The sequence below is a fragment of the Phyllobates terribilis genome, unplaced genomic scaffold (genome assembly GCF_046119375.1).
Source record: "Phyllobates terribilis strain yellow unplaced genomic scaffold, ASM4611937v1 Scaffold_4__5_contigs__length_816908805, whole genome shotgun sequence".
NCBI classification, from domain to species: domain Eukaryota; kingdom Metazoa; phylum Chordata; class Amphibia; order Anura; family Dendrobatidae; genus Phyllobates; species Phyllobates terribilis.
Genome location: NW_027362764.1, coordinates 116,797,603 through 116,811,957, shown reverse-complemented (window position 1 = coordinate 116,811,957; position 14,355 = coordinate 116,797,603).

The following is a 14,355-nucleotide window of genomic DNA, read 5'->3' as shown; positions in this document are numbered from 1 at the left end:
GGGTCGAGCGAGCCCCCCCTGTGGTGGAGGCAGCTCTAAGCTTTTTAATTTAAATTGTCTCTCTAATTTGAATGAATACACTTTAAATCCATTTACAAGGATCTATTGGAGGGCAAGTCTCATGCCAGCAGCCGCGTAATTCCAGCTCCAGTAGCGTCCACTAAAGCTGCTGCAGTTAAAAAGCTTTTATAAGGATCGAGCTCGGCTGTCCACCGCAAGGCATCCTACTGCCAGTCCCAGCCCCTATGCCTTGGGGTGCCTCCTGATGCTCTTCACTGAGTATTCCGTGGTCCCGAAGCATTTCCTTTGAAAAAATTAAGTGTCCAAACTACAGGTGGTGTAGCTTGCTTAACAGCCGGGATAATCCGCTGACTAGCAGACACTGCTACTAGGCACAAAGTATTTCCTGGGCTAGATGCAGTTAAAAATTTGTAATTAGATACTCTCGTTGGATGCTGAGAAAGCATTCCATAGAGTCTCCTGGCACGCCATATATGATTCTCTTAAAAAGCTTGGGGTAGGGGTCTAGGGGACCCTTTTATAGCCAAAATCACGGCCCTGTATCGCAATACGTCACCTAGGCTGAAGATAGATGGAACTGTATTACCCTGCGGGCTCGGTTGCTGCAGAGGTATTGCACCTCACCCAGAGGTGTGATATCTCACTCTCAGGTAAGGATGGAGTGTGGATCAGTACCCGACACCTGCATGCATTACACCACATTGCCGTGGGGCAGGGCGACCAATATGCCCCTGAGAAGGGCATGACAGTCCCTGTCCCTGGCTGGAGTGGGGGGAGGGAACACTGAGGAAGGGTAACCCTGTAGTGCAGGAGCAGGGAGGAAGCAGTTCCTGGGTGCATTGAGAAGGGAGTATAAAAGGTGGGCACCATCTTAGTTCAGTGCAGAGAAGTCTGAGCAGAAGTGGCAGGGAGCAGGGGCTCTGCATGAGCTCTGCTCCGGACGCGGGCCTAGTAACAGAGGCCCAGGCCTGGAAGAGGGTGAAGGAAGGAAGAGGAGCGGAGAAGGCTCCAGGAACGAGGAATGAAGGGATCCCAGGGGTGCGGACGGGCGAGTCGCCACCGCACGCCCGAATCCACCTGCGTGGAGGGGTCAGGCCAAAGGGGGAGACCGGTCCCCGAAACTAGTGGAGGCAGGAAACGACCCTCAGCTAGAAACCGGAGGCTGTGACATTTTATGTGGCGCAGCCCCTCGCTACACCCGCTAGGAAGGCACCACATAGGGTCAGGGAAACTGGCGCCAAGTTTACCAAGAGGAGGCCCGAGGCAGCCGGACAGAAGGGTTGGTAAGAAAGGCCAGACAAAGGACACACAAAGGGGGTCCTGTGAAGCGCTCCAAAGTTATCTGGGAGTTGTCTGAGCCCCTCACCTGGTGAGCACAGTACGACGTGGGCAGCCGTTACCTGCAGACGTGGTCTGGATAATAAGAACTGTGAGTAAAGGCCCTGGACTGCATCACTGACTCCGTGTCGTTACTGCTGCTGCCCTGCACCATCACCCCCATCCTCCGCATACACTGCCCTGAAGCTATACTCGTCCCGTGGGGAGTTATGCTACGCTCTGCTGCACCCACAACACCAGCCTCAGCGGTCTGCCCTGGAGCAGCGGTTCACTCTGACCGCAATCCACGGGTGGCGTAGTCGGACATTTAAGCATCAAAACCACATAAATAGTTCCGCCACTGGTTTGACCGCCCTGAGCCACGGAACCGGGTCGCCGCCACGGAGACTACAACCACCAGCATCCATCAAAAAGGGTCCGGCTCCGGGTGTCCCAAGGCCCAGGGGGCGCGTCAGAACATTTTCATCACCTTTCACAATCACCAATGGGACAAGGCAGGGATGTCCTCTGTCCCCTCTCTTATACATCCTAGTGACGGAGCACCTGCTCTCATCAATTCGCCATAACCCCAATATTAGGTGGATTGAGGTGGGAGGCACCGAGTACAAGTGCTCTCTATTTGCTGATGATGTCCTAGTATATATCACTCAATCACATATATCCATCCATGCTGTTATGGCTGAAATAGATCACTTTGTTACATGGTCAAATTTTAAAATCAATGCAGCGAAGTCTGAGGCCCTCGATGTCTCCCTCCCCAAATCCATATAGGATTTCATCCAGTCCAACTTTCCCTTTGCCTGGCCCTCACAGGGTATCAAATACTTAGGAATTCCTATTCATAGAGACCTCTCCCATCTATGTTATCTTAATTTTGGGCCCTTTATTGAACAACTCCATACAGACCACGGTTGGCAAGTTAGAACTGTAAGATTCACTACGTGAACCACTGGTGTTTTGTGGAAAAGCACATGTACACTGTGTTCCAAATTATTATGCAAAAAGTGTTTAGGAGTGATAAGGGAAGAATTTGTTTGTTTGTCAGTTAAACTCATTGATGGTGATGTGTGTCAGGGCTCTTTATATCACTGTAAGCAATTGCAGACACCTGTGCTAATTAGTTTGGCAGGTGTGTCCAATGAAAGGCAAGACTACTTAAGAAGGCTGTCTCACATTATTAAGCAGCCTACATTTTCTGCCAAAATGGGAAAGAAAAAGGATGTGTCGGCTGCTGAGAAGCAACAAATTGTGGAGTGTTTAGGTCAAGGCATGACTACAATCAACATTGTGCGATGATCAGGATGAAGTGTCTTGGCAATCAAGAAGTATGTAGCTGATTCACAGTACACACGTGTGCGTGCTGATAAGGGCAAATTGAGGACTCTTTCCTACAAGCAATTACGTCAGGTTAAAAGAGCAGCGGCAAAAAAGCCTTGTCATAGCAGCAGACAAGTTTTTGAAGCTGCTGGTGCCTCCAACGTCCCCCGAACAACAAGATGCAGGGTCCTTCAGAGGTTTGCAGCTGTGCATACGCCATCCTGTTGACCTCCTCTATCCACTTCACACAAGCAGAAACGGCTCCAGTGGGCCAAACATTACATGAAGACTGATTTCAAAACTGTTTTGTTCACGGATGAGCGCCGTGCAGTGCTCGATGGTCCAGATGGATGGAGTGGAGGATGGCTGGTTGATGGACACCCCACGCAAACACGGCTACAGCGCCAACAAGGAGGAGGTGGAGTAATGTTTTGGGCTGGAATCATGGGGAGAGAGATTGTCGGCCCCTTTAGGATCCCTGAAGGCGCTAAAGATGAACTCCATAATGTATGTGGATTTTCTCAAACAGCACTTCCTGCCATGGTTCAAGAAGAAGAACCGTGTATTTCACAGCAAGATCATTTTTTTGCATGATAATGCACCATCTCATGCTGCACATAAAACATCTGCATCTCTGGCTGATATGGGCATAAAAGGGGACAAACTTATGGTGTGACCCCCATGCTCCCCTGACCTCTACTCCATTCAGAACCTCTGGAGCATCATCAAAAGGAGTGTCTATGATGGCGGGAGGCAGTTCACATCTAGGCAACAGCTCTGGGAGGGTATTCTGTCCTCATGCAAAACAATTGAAGCAGAAACCATCCAAAACCTGACAAATTCAATGGACGAGAGAGTTCAGAAGCTCCTTTCGAACAAGGGGTCCTATGTGAAAATGTAACATCACCTAGAATAAAGTTTTGAGTTGAAAACTGTTTGATCTCAGTTTCTAATAACCTGCTAATGCTTATAATTTCAAAAATGACCATTTTTTTGGTCTTTATTAAAATGAAAAGGTTGATCGAAAAGTTTGGCGGATCTAAGAGTGTGGCAACCCAGTAGTCATGATTACTTCGAATTCTGACAATATGAGGGTCATGTTGCAGGTAGTGCAGCAAGAAGGCACTTATGTGTCTTGCGCATCTCGGAGCCCCAAAATTATTTTCCGGGATAGATGCAGCTAAAAATTATTATTAATTTTAAATCTGGTGGAGCTTAGTATAGATGGCCTAATAGGATCAGTGCTGCACACTGCTACAAAGCCCAAATTATTTTCCAGCCAAGATACAGATAAACATGATTAGTAATTTTAAATCTGGTGGAGCTTATTATAGATGGCCTAATAGAATCAGTGCTGCACACTGCTACAAAGCCCAAATTATTTTCCAGCCAAGATACAGATAAACATGATTAGTAATTTGAAAGCTTAAAACGGTTGGTAGGGTGATTTTAACCAATCATCCATCTTTTACTCTCCCCAGGATGACACAGGGGTAGAAAAGTCGTTTCGGATCCATGATTTGTTCATCTTTATGAACGTGAGTCTGTCTACATTATCAGTGGAGAGCCGCGTGCGCTTATCTGTCAGCACACCACCAGCAGCGCTGAACACACGTTCAGACAGAACGCTGGCTGCGGGGCATGACAAGATCTCCAAGGCGTAAGTGGCTAGCTCCGACCATTTATCCAGATTGGAAGCCCAAAAAGAGCAAGGGTCCAGTGACACAGTCATGGCTTCAATGTTTACTTGGAGATACTCCTGTACCATCGTCTCTAGGCGTTGACTATGTGTCAGACTTCTTGTCTCCTGTGGCCTTGCAAAGGATGGGCTAAAAAAGTGGTGAAATGATTGCGCAAAATTGATGTTACCAGCAGATACTGTGGTTCTGTTATGGTTTGAGTGCTGAACACTTGACGGTCCCACGGTTGGCAAGTTGGAACTGTGAGATTCACTACGTGCACCACTAGTGTTTTGTGGAAAAGCACATGTAAGATTCTGCAACAGTCTCTGCTGATACTCCTGCATGCGTGCATCCCTTTCTATGGCAGGAATAATTTCTGCAAATTTACTTTTGTACCGGGGATCTAACAGTGTGGCAACCCAGTAGTCAGGATTATTTCTAATTCTCCCAATTCGAGGGTCATGTTGCAGGTAGTGCAGCAAGAAGGCACTCATCTGTGTTGCGCATCCAGGAGCACCAAGTCCCTGTTGTGTTGGTGGCGAGGTAACAATCATGCTTCCTTCCTTTGTCCTCTCCCCCCAACCTCGCACAACAGAAATGTGATCAAGGTCTCCCTCATCTGATGAGTCTTCCATCAGTTCGTCCTCCACTTCTTCCTGGGCTCCTGCACCTTCCTCACTAGTTTGGCTGCTACCATGCGCCCTGGTAAAACCATCTCCCCCACCCTCACATGCCTGCCGCCTTGGTGCTGCCGACCGTCTGGACCTTGCAGATGTTAGCCCTTCCGCATACAACTCCTCCTCCTCTACTTCCTCCACCTGCTCTTGTGCCACCACCTGACTCTGAATTCTGTTTAACATGTGCTCCAGCATGTAAATCACCGGAATAGTCATGCTGATAATGGCATCGTCAGCACTAAACATCTTCGTCGCCATTTCAAAACTGTGCAGAAGGGTGCATAGGTCCCTGATCTGAGACCACTCCTCCAGCGTGATTTGCCCCACGTCTGGATCTCGTTGGCCCAGGCTATACGTCAGAACGTATTGCACCAGGGCTTGTCGGTGCTGCCACAGTCGCTGCAACATGTGCAGAGTTGAATTCCACCGGGTAGGCACATCGCATTTTAGCCGGTGAAGTGGCAGGCCCAACGACTTCTGTAGAGATGTAAGTCGCTGAGCTGCGGGATGCGAACGGCGGAAGTGAGCACACAGTGACCGTGCCCTCTGCAGAAGGCCATCTAGTCTGGGATAGTGGGCTAAAAATTGCTGAACAACCAGGTTCAACACGTGAGCCATACAAGGCACGTGTGTGACATTGCCCCGGCGAAGGGCCGCACCCAGGTTTGCAGCATTGTCGCACACGGCCCTCCCTGGTTTCAGGTCCAGTGGAGACAACCATTCATGAAATTGGTTCTCCAGAGCTGACCACAACTCCTCAGCTGTGTGACTCACATTTCCCAGACATTTCAAAGTAAAAACCGCCTGATGACGTTGAGCCCTACTGCCAGCATAGTAAGGAGGTGTGCAGGATCCCTTCTGCGCAGTTAGAAAGCTTGTGGCATGACGAGACAGGCTTTGGGTGCAGGTGGAAGACCGAGAGGAGGTTGAGGAGGCAGAAGCAGTGGAGGAACTTTGACATAAAGAGGATTGACGCACAACTCGTGGGGACGGCAAGACTTGGACAGCAGCCCCTTGTCCTGCTGTCACCATAGTTACCCAGTGCCCAGTCAGCGACATGTAACGCCCCTGTCCATGCCTACTCGTCCAAGTGTCTGTGGTGAAATGCACCCTGTCACACACAGAGTTTCTCAAAGAAGCGGTGATGTTGTGTGCGACATGCTGGTGGAGCGCAGGCACACCTTTCTTTGAGAAGTAGTGCCGACTGGGCATCTGGTACTGGGGCACTGCGACGGACATAAGGTCTCGAAAATCCTCTGTGTCCACCAGGCAGAAAGGCAGCATTTCTGTAGCCAAGAGCTTGCAGATGGTGAAATTCAACCTCTTAGCTTTCTCATGGCTAGGAGGAAATGGTCTTTTACTTGTCCACATCTGAGGGACCGAGGGCTGGCTATTGTGCTTAGACGGGGTTGATAAGGGTGTCCCCGGCAAACTGCCGGTCTGTGAGGAAGATGCAGGCGGACATGTTAGGTTGCCTTGATCCAAAGGTGGTGCTATCGATGTCGGACAGCGCTCAACACCAGCTGGTGTTACCACCTCCAAAGAAAATGATGACCTGCCAATCACGCTGGCTGTTGCGGGTAAAGAGGTGGCAGGTCTGCGCCCCAAGACAGGTGTGACTGCTGTGTGACTGCTGTCCCCCCAGTCACAGAGGATGAAGAGGCCGCGGATGCACAAGATATGGCAGACGGTGGTTGGCCCGGCCGGCTAGGCCGCATTGTAGCACACTGAGCTTCCCACTGCAACTTATGCTTCATGTCCATGTGCCGGTTCATGCATGAAGTACTCAAACTATGTATTTTTTGGCCTCTACTTAGCTTTTGCTGACAAATGTTACAGATAACACGAGTTGGGTCATCTTTATCGATCTGAAAAAATGCCCAGGCTATGCAAGGCTTAGCACCCATGCGACCTGAAGAGCCACCACGACTTGTGGTGAGAGGCAGAGTTGTGTTTGAGGATGCAGTTGTTGACGTGCTTACAGTACTACGTCTCTGTCCAGGAAGGCGCAACCTGACCTCGTCGTCACTAGCATCTTCCTCCACCTCCTCCGCTGACCTCATCTCTTGGCTGACTGTGGGTTGACAGTAAGTGGGATCTCCAACCTCATCATCATCACCCTGTGCGTTATCACACCCGTCGTCCTCAGAGCCAACCTGTTCCTGCCCTGACAAAAAACTAAAGTTGTCGCTCCAATCAGGTATTTGAGTCTCATCATCGTCTTCCTCATTGTCTCCACCAACAGGAGTTACAGTTTGGGAATGAGGGTCTACATTATGGTCAGAATCTTCTGCGTCTGGTCCTGGATCCGACTCCGATTCTGGGCATCAGTGCAGATCATTTCCTCGTCTGGATTCACAGAAGCGCTGGAGTCGACCTTTGATTCCCAGGCTATAGTATGAGTAAACAGCTCTGCAGACTCAACCATCTGTTCTACCTCATACTCAGACGGGCAGCTGGAGATTTGGGAGCTGTGAGGAAGCAAGTGCGATTGGGGTGACACCTTTGAGGACTGGAGTATTTGTGATGTTGAAGTTGATGTGGAGGAGAGCCCACTTAAAGGAGCACTTGATATCCGTTGAAGCACCTGCTGTTTTTGTGCCTCATTTGGAATTTGTAGCGATTGGCGTGGCCATAAGAAAGGGATCTTATCACATTGTCCGCTAAAAGAAGTAGACATTTTAGTTTGGCTGGAAGATGGTCTTTCTTCTGCAGATGTTACTGTTGCTTTAACACCTACCCCACGGACACAACCTTTTTTGCAATTCCCAACACGCCTATTCCCCTTTCCACCAGCAGCAGGTCTTTTTCCACTCATTTTGGTGATTAACTAATTCACAACTCTGGAGTTGTTTGCACAAAAAAACAATGGATGGGAACCGAGCAGAGCTGAGTGGCCAAACTGTGGTATTAGGCCAAAACTATTGGCTGGGTTAGATGCAGAAAAAAATTATAAATTATAAATTTGCAACCTGATGGAGGTCAGTATAGATGGACTAATAGAACAAATCCCACACACTGCTAGAAGGCCAAATATTTTTTCAGAGCTAGATGCAGAAAAATATTATACTCAATTTGCAACCTGATGGAGGTCAGTATAGATGGACTAATAGAACAAGTCCCACACACAACTAGAAGCCCAAATATTTTTGCAGAGGTAGATGCAGAAAAAAATTATATTCAGTTTGCAACCTGATGGAGGTCAGTATAGATGGACTAATAGAACAAGTCCCACACACTGCTAGAAGGCCAAATATTTTTTCAGAGCTAGATGTAGACAAAAAATTATTTTGAATTTACAACCTGATGGAGGTCAGTATAGATGGACTAGTAGAACAAGTCCCACACACTGCTAGAAGGACAAATATTTTTTCAGAGCTAGATGCAGAAAAAAATTATATTCAATTTGCAACCTGAAGGAGGTTAGTATAGATGAACTAATAGAACAAGTCCCACACACTGCTAGAAGGCCAAATATTTTTTCAGAGCTAGATGCAGATAAAAATTATTTTTAATTTGCAACCTGATGGAGGTCAGTATAGATGGACTTATAAAACAAGTCCCACACACTGCTAGAAGCCCAAATATTTTTTCAGAGGTAGATGGAGACAAAAAATTATTTTTAATTTGCAACCTGATGGAGGTCAGTATAGATGGACTAATAGAACAAGTCCCACACACTGCTGGAAGGCCAAATATTTTTTCAGAGCTAGATGCAGAAAAAAATTATATTCAATTTGCAACCTGATGGAGGTCAGTATAGATGGACTAATAGAACAAGTCCCACACACTGCTAGAAGGCCAAATACTTTTTCAGAGCTAGATGCAGACAAAAAATTATTTTTAATTTGCAACCTGATGGAGGTCAGTATAGATGGACTAATAGAACAAGTCCCACACACTGCTAGAAGGCCAAATATTTTTTCAGAGCTAGATGCAGAAAAAAATTATATTCAATTTGCAACTTGATGGAGGTCAGTATAGATGGACTAATAGACCAAGTCCCACACACTGCTAGAAGGCCAAATATTTTTTCAGAGCTAGATGCAGACAAAAAAATATTTTTAATTTGCAACCTGAAGGAGGTCAGTATAGATGGACTAATTGAACAAGTCCCACACACAGCTAGAAGCCCAAATATTTTTTCAGAGGTAGATGCAGAAAAAAATTATATTCAGTTTGCAACCTGATGGAGGTTAGTATAGATGGACTAATAGAACAAGTCCCACACACTGCTAGAAGGTCAAATATTTTTTCAGAGCTAGATGCAGACATAAAATTATTTTGAATTTGCAACCTGATGGAGGTCAGTATAGATGGACTAGTAGAACAAGTCCCACACACTGCTAGAAGGGCAAATATTTTTTCAGAGCTAGATGCAGAAAAAAATTATATTCAATTTGCAACCTGATGGAGGTCAGTATAGATGGACTAATAGAACAAGTCCCACACACTGCTAGAAGGCCAAATATTTTTTCAGAGCTAGATGCAGATAAAAATTATATTTAATTTGCAACCTGATGGAGGTCAGTATAGATGGACTAATAAAACATGCCCCACACACTGCTAGAAGCCCAAATATTTTTTCAGAGGTAGATGCAGAAAAAAATTATATTCAGTTTGCAACCTGATGAAGGTCAGTATAGATGGACTAATAAAACAAGTCCCACACACTGCTAGAAGCCCAAATATTTTTTCAGAGGTAGATGCAGAAAAAAATTATATTCAGTTTGCAACCTGATGGAGGTCAGTATAGATGGACTAATAGAACAAATCCCACACACTGCTAGAAGGCCAAATATTCTTTCAGAGCTAGATGCAGAAAAAAATTATATTCAATTTGCAACCTGATGGAGGTCAGTATAGATGGACTAGTAGAACAAGTCCCACACACTGCTAGAAGGACAAATATTTTTTCAGAGCTAGATGCAGAAAAAAATTATATTCAATTTGCAACCTGATGGAGGTCAGTATAGATGGACTAATAGAACAAGTCCCACACACTGCTAGATGGCCAAATATTTTTTCAGAGCTAGATGCAGACAAAAAAATATTTTTAATTTGCAAACTGATGGAGGTCATTATAGATGGACTAATAGAACAAGTCCCACACACTGCTAGAAGGCCAAATATTTTTTAAGAGATAGATGCAGAAAAAAATTATTTTTACTTTGCAACCTGATGGAGGTCAGTATAGATGGACTAATAAAACAAGTCCCACACACTGCTAGAAGCCCAAAGATTTTTTCTGAGGTAGATGTAGAAAAAAATTATATTCAGTTTGCAACCTGATAGAGGTCAGTATAGATGGACTAATAAAACAAGTCCCACACACTGCTAGAAGCCCAAATATTTTTTCATAGGTAGATGCAGAAAAAAATTATATTCAGTTTGCAACCTGATGGAGGTCAGTATAGATCGACTAGTAGAACAAGTCCCATACACTGCTAGAAGGCCAAATATTTTTTCAGAGGTAGATGCAGAAAAAAATTATATTCAGTTTGCAACCTGATGGATGTCAGTATAGATGGACTAATAGAACAAGTCCCACACACTGCTAGAAGGCCAAATATTTTTTCAGAGCTAGATGCAGACAAAAAATTATTTTGAATTTGCAACCTGATGGAGGTCAGTATAGATGGACTAATAAAACAAGTCCCACACACTGCTAGAAGCCCAAATATTTTTTCAGAGGTAGATGCAGAAAAAAATTATATTCAGTTTGCAACCTGATGGAGGTCAGTATAGATGGACTAATAGAACAAGTCCCACACACTGCTAGAAGGCCAAATATTTTTTCAGAGCTAGATGCAGACAAAAAATTATTTTGAATTTGCAACCTGATGGAGGTCAGTATAGATGGACTAATAGAACAAGTCCCACACACTGCTAGAAGGCCAAATATTTTTTCAGAGCTAGATGCAGAAAAAAATTATAGTCAGTTTGCAACCTGATGGAGGTCAGTATAGATGGACTAATAGAACAAGTCCCACACACTGCTAGAAAGACAAATATTTTTTCAGAGCTAGATGCAGAAAAAAATTATATTCAATTTGCAACCTGATGGAGGTTAGTATAGATGGACTAATAGAACAAGTCCCACACACTGCTAGAAGGCCAAATATTTTTTCAGAGCTAGATGCAGACAAAAAATTATTTTGAATTTGCAACCTGATGGAGGTCAGTATAGATGGACTAGTAGAACAAGTCCCACACACTGCTAGAAGGACAAATATTTTTTCAGAGCTAGATGCAGAAAAAAATGATATTCAATTTGCAACCTGATGGAGGTCAGTATAGATGGACTAATAGAACAAGTCCCACACACTGCTAGAAGGCCAAATATTTTTTCAGAGCTAGATGCAGATAAAAATTATTTTTAATTTGCAACCTGATGGAGGTCAGTATAGATGGACTAATAAAACAAGTCCCACACACTGCTAGAAGCCCAAATATTTTTTCTGAGGTAGATGCAGAAAAAAATTATATTCAGTTTGCAAACTGATGGAGGTCAGTATAGATGGACTAATAAAACAAGTCCCACACACTGCTAGAAGCCCAAATATTTTTTCATAGGTAGATGCAGAAAAAAATTATATTCAGTTTGCAACCTGATGGAGGTCAGTATAGATGGACTAATAGAACAAGTCCCATACACTGCTAGAAGGCCAAATATTTTTTCAGAGGTAGATGCAGAAAAAAATTATATTCAGTTTGCAACCTGATGGAGGTCAGTATAGATGGACTAATAGAACAAGTCCCACACACTGCTAGAAGGCCAAATATTTTTTCAGAGCTATATGCAGACAAAAAATTATTTTGAATTTGCAACCTGATGGAGGTCAGTATAGATGGACTAATAAAACAAGTCCCACACACAGCTAGAAGCCCAAATATTTTTTCAGAGGTAGATGCAGAAAAAAATTATATTCAGTTTGCAACCTGATGGAGGTCAGTATAGATGGACTAATAAAACAAGTCCCACACACTGCTAGAAGCCCAAATATTTTTTCATAGGTAGATGCAGAAAAAAATTATATTCAGTTTGCAAACTGATGGAGGTCAGTATAGATGGACTAATAGAACAAGTCCCATACACTGCTAGAAGGCCAAATATTTTTTCAGAGGTAGATGCAGAAAAAAATTATATTCAGTTTGCAACCTGATGGAGGTCAGTATAGATGGACTAATAGAACAAGTCCCACACACTGCTAGAAGGCCAAATATTTTTTCAGAGCTAGATGCAGACAAAAAATTATTTTGAATTTGCAACCTGATGGAGGTCAGTATAGATGGACTAATAGAACAAGTCCCACACACAGCTAGAAGCCCAAATATTTTTTCAGAGGTAGATGCAGAAAAAAATTATATTCAGTTTGCAACCTGATGGAGGTTAGTATAGATGGACTACTAGAACAAGTCCCACACACCGTTAGAAGGCCAAATATTTTTTCAGAGCTAGATGCAGAAAATAATTATATTCAATTTGCAATCTGATGGAGGTCAGTATAGATGGACTAATAGAACAAGTCCCACACACTGCTAGAAGGCCAAATATTTTTTCAGAGCTATATGCAGACAATACAATATTTTTAATTTGCAACCTGATGGAGGTCAGTATAGATGGACTAATAGAACAAGTCCCACACACAGCTAGAAGCCCAAATATTTTTTCAGAGGTAGATGCAGAAAAAAATTATATTCAGTTTGCAACCTGATGGAGGTTAGTATAGATGGACTAATAGAACAAGTCCCATACACTGCTAGAAGGCCAAATATTTTTTCAGAGCTAGATGCAGACAAAAAATTATTTTGAATTTGCAACCTGATGGAGGTCAGTATAAATGGACTAGTAGAACAAGTCCCACACACTGCTAGAAGGACAAATATTTTTTCAGAGTTACATGCAGAAAAAAATTATATTCAATTTGTAACCTGATGGAGGTCAGTATAGATGGACTAATAGAACATGTCCCACACACTGCTAGAAGGCCAAATATTTTTTCAGAGCTGGATGCAGACAAAAAATTATTTTTAATTTGCAACCTGATGGAGGTCAGTATAGATGGACTAATAGAACAAGTCCCACACACTGTTAGAAGGCCAAATATTTTTTCAGAGCTAGATGCAGAAAATAATTATATTCAATTTGCAATCTGATGGAGGTCAGTATAGATGGACTAATAGAACAAGTCCCACACACTGCTAGAAGGCCAAATATTTTTTCAGAGCTATATGCAGACAATACAATATTTTTAATTTGCAACCTGATGGAGGTCAGTATAGATGGACTAATAGAACAAGTCCCACACACAGCTAGAAGCCCAAATATTTTTTCAGAGGTAGATGCAGAAAAAAATTATATTCAGTTTGCAACCTGATGGAGGTTAGTATAGATGGACTAATAGAACAAGTCCCATACACTGCTAGAAGGCCAAATATTTTTTCAGAGCTAGATGCAGACAAAAAATTATTTTGAATTTGCAACCTGATGGAGGTCAGTATAAATGGACTAGTAGAACAAGTCCCACACACTGCTAGAAGGACAAATATTTTTTCAGAGTTACATGCAGAAAAAAATTATATTCAATTTGTAACCTGATGGAGGTCAGTATAGATGGACTAATAGAACATGTCCCACACACTGCTAGAAGGCCAAATATTTTTTCAGAGCTGGATGCAGACAAAAAATTATTTTTAATTTGCAACCTGATGGAGGTCAGTATAGATGGACTAATAGAACAAGTCCCACACACTGTTAGAAGGCCAAATATTTTTTCAGAGCTAGATGCCGAAAAAAATTATATTCAATTTGCAACCTGATGGAGGTCATTATAGATGGACTAATAGAACAATTGCCACACACTGCTAGAAGGCCAAATATTTTTTCTGAGCTAGATGCAGACAAAAAAATATTTTTAATTTGCAACCTGATGGAGGTCAGTATAGATGGACTAATAGAACAAGTCCCACACACAGCTAGAAGCCCAAATATTTTTTCAGAGGTAGATGCAGAAAAAAATTATATTCAGTTTGCAACCTGATGGAGGTCAGTATAGATGGACTAATAGAAAAAGTCCCACACACTGCTAGAAGGCCAAATATTTTTTCAGAGCTAGATGCAGAAAAAAATTATGTTCAGGTTGCAACCTGATGGAGGTCAGTATAGATGGACTAATAGAACAAGTCCCACACACGTCTAGAAGGCCAAATATTTTTTCAGAGCTAGATGCAGACAAAAAATTATTTTGAATTTGCAACGTGATGGAGGTCAGTATAGATGGACTAGTAGAACAAGTCCCACACACTGCTAGAAGGAC